The sequence below is a fragment of the Stegastes partitus genome, unplaced genomic scaffold (genome assembly GCF_000690725.1).
Source record: "Stegastes partitus isolate 25-593 unplaced genomic scaffold, Stegastes_partitus-1.0.2 Scaffold1543, whole genome shotgun sequence".
Classification (NCBI taxonomy): Eukaryota; Metazoa; Chordata; class Actinopteri; family Pomacentridae; genus Stegastes; species Stegastes partitus.
This window is the reverse complement of record NW_007579274.1, coordinates 20737-23920: the sequence shown is the minus strand read 5'-3', so window position 1 is coordinate 23920 and position 3184 is coordinate 20737.

The following is a 3184-nucleotide window of genomic DNA, read 5'->3' as shown; positions in this document are numbered from 1 at the left end:
AGAGGCTAATCAGAGGCTATCAGTGCATGTGACTGTCTTTACATGTGACAGCTTTACTGGCACCAAATCAAGACCAAAAATACATGGATAGAAATAAGGGAGGAGGTTATTCTGCCACATGTAGAGCCGGTTTGGTGAAATATTTTGTTACAGGATGTATTAATCACTAGAGGATGTGCGTTCTATAAATGTCACAGCCAACTAGATTCTTTTGTAATTAGCTTTTACTGTCAACATGATCAACCAACTGAATAGCCTGTTGGCAAATTCATATTCACATTGGATACTCCTATAGGAACGAATGGACTTCCGGTGGACTCGTATGCCGCCACAGAGCTATGTGAAAATGAGACGTCAGTGTTTCATGGCACATGTCATGTAGTGCCGAGCTGCTGCATGTCAGCTCATCAGGATATGCCTCTCTCATGTTTCCCAGCATTTAATCTACTGTATCCTGACTGCTTCCGACATGAAATGACAAGGCGCTACAAGTGTGTGTTACACCCAAAACATCATTTGCTGGCTGACAGAAAGGCCACCATCTTTCCATGATGACATTTGACCCGCTGAAAATTAATGGAAGGAAGTGAAAACAACTGGAGATCATTCACCTTGAGAAAAGAAAGATCCAAGCCAGGAAAAGAAATGAAGCCCTCAAGAGATTTTTAGCAGCTATATTTCCAACTTGTATTCATGTACAGATTGCATAACAGAACAAATGACATTGCTTAAGATACAATCACCTTCTCTGTACACATAAAAACAAGTCTTGCTCTTCAGTGTCTCATTCTGCAGGCACCAATAACCAACCTGACCCAATTTCATTAAAAAAAGGCATCTCCTCCTGAATATCTCTCTGAAGCAGGCAATTAAATAAATATTTAAATAAAGTGTCGCCTTGGTCCCCGGGGTAATTTGGTTGATTTAAAACTTCATGTGTGTATCGGAGGAGAGGCCTGAGTGTAATTAGATCTGATGTATGACTGCGAGATAAGACGGTGAGGCCCCCACTGACTTCTGAAGATGTTTACTTTCTTTAAGTTTGGACGCAGTCTTTTAGACGCCACCCTTGATCTTGACGGGAATGCTGCTGTCGCTGAGTTCTCACTGGCTGGATAAATAATCGGCGTATAAATAACTATATGAACAGCTTCAGGAAGATCTATGCGTCCATTTTGGGTAAAACTATGCAGTGGTTCCATAGCATGGATCATTCAGGTTTTGGACGTGTCATCTGCTGTGACTTACTAGTTAACAGCTTGTATATTCAATTCACTTTAATTCAGTTTTACTTATCTAGCATCAATTTAACAACATAATATATAATCATGTCACGGTACTTAACATAGTAAGATGAAGACCTTCACACATTACTGAGAGAAACCTTCCAAATCCAAGACATGTTCTTTGAGTAGCTCTTTGGCAGCAGTGGGAAGTCCTTCCAGCAGGCTGGGCCGACAGCAGCAGGGTCACCGGAGCAGCCCTAACTATAAATTCTATCAAAAAGTAATGTTTTAAGCCTAATCTTGAAAGTAAAGAGGGTGTCTGCATCCTGAACCCAAACAGGAAGCTGATTGTGCAACAGAAGAGTGTGATTGCTGGAGAATCACAAATAAACCTGCAGTCTGAGAGCAAAGTGCTTCGTTGGGATAGTTTGGTACAGTAAGGTCTTAAAATATATAAAAAGCTTGGTCATTGAGGGATTTGTTTGTGAGGAGAATAATTTGACTTTGCATTTTGCAGGGACCCTAAGAAGTCAAGGTTAATACGGGAGACATGTATTCTCTCTTGCTGGTTCCTTTCAGAACTCTGGTCGCCGCGCTTTGGATCAGTTCTTCAGGAAGTTACTGAGAAATCCTAATAATAAAGATTTCTAGTTGTCTAGGATGGAAGTACCAAAAGCATGTTCAGGTTTTTCAGCATTACTCTTGAGACAAACTGTTTCTAATTTGGTCCTTGACTTTTGTGTGAGCTAAACATCCAAGTCATAAATGACGGCAAGGTGACTCTGGTGGCCGGAGCGATGCTGTCCTGTGTAGCTACCTGGTTAGAAAATGTGTTTCTGAAGTGTTAAAGCCAAATATTATGACTTTAGTTTTGTCTGACATCAGGCTACAAGTCAGCCAGGCCTTCATGCCCACCCAACACTAACATTTATTTATTTATTTTTAGCTGGAAGATAGCAAACCACAAAGAAATTAGCTTCCCTTTGGCATCAGCAGTTTGTTCAATGTGTACATTAACTTTTGCGTGACTCATCATGGAGTGGAAGTCTTTAACTTTCTGGCCATCACCAGGGGAAATTTGAATTCCTGCTCATGTGTGTCTCATTTTACAGCTCCTGGTCAATGATGGATGGACGATTCCTCTCTCTTGCTTCCTTCCTTCAGCAGGTTGGATTCCTCAGCAGTTGTCCGGCATGTCTCCATAAAGACAGACTACTAATTAGCCCGAGGTGGCCCCTGAGGCTTAAAGCAGTCACCCTTAACACACAACACAACACACAGCCTGACGGTGTCCCTCTGTTGACAGAGTGTGTATTGTATTGGCTCACCTTCCTTCCGCTCATTAACCAGAGCAAACACTGACATAAATCCCTCCCATCCAATCAGTCTGTGGCGGGGCAGGACCGTGACAGCCAGGTCTGCCTTAAAACCAAACCCACAAACTTCAGGCCAACAGATAAGAGCTAAGACGTGTAAAATACAACATTAGCTCATACCTGCATTTAGTTACACAAGTGTTTGTTGAAGGAAGAGTTTATCCCGCTGGTTTATTTTAATGTATGATTTTTTTTTTTTAATTTGCAGAAAAAAGTATGTTTTATTGGCCGGAGATAAGAGGATTACAGTATTGTGAAGTCTGCCACTAAAAGCACTGTATTCTATTCTAAATCATGCCTCTTCATGCCGATTCATTGGAAGACAACTCCACTTGCACTGCATATAATATTTCTTTTTTCCTCCTGACTTTTCTGAATTCTGCAGATAAAAGCATCCAATCAATGTGATGGCCATCCGCTGAGGTTGCTTTCTGCCTCCAGCTCTTCTTCACGGATGAGGGCGCACCACGTAAAGTTTGTGTTGCCTCTGTGGGTCCGAGAGAATTCAGCCTTGTTCTCTGTCTTGGCAGCTCACTTAACTTTATTCTTTCTTTCATCATTTTTGAATCAAACACAACAACA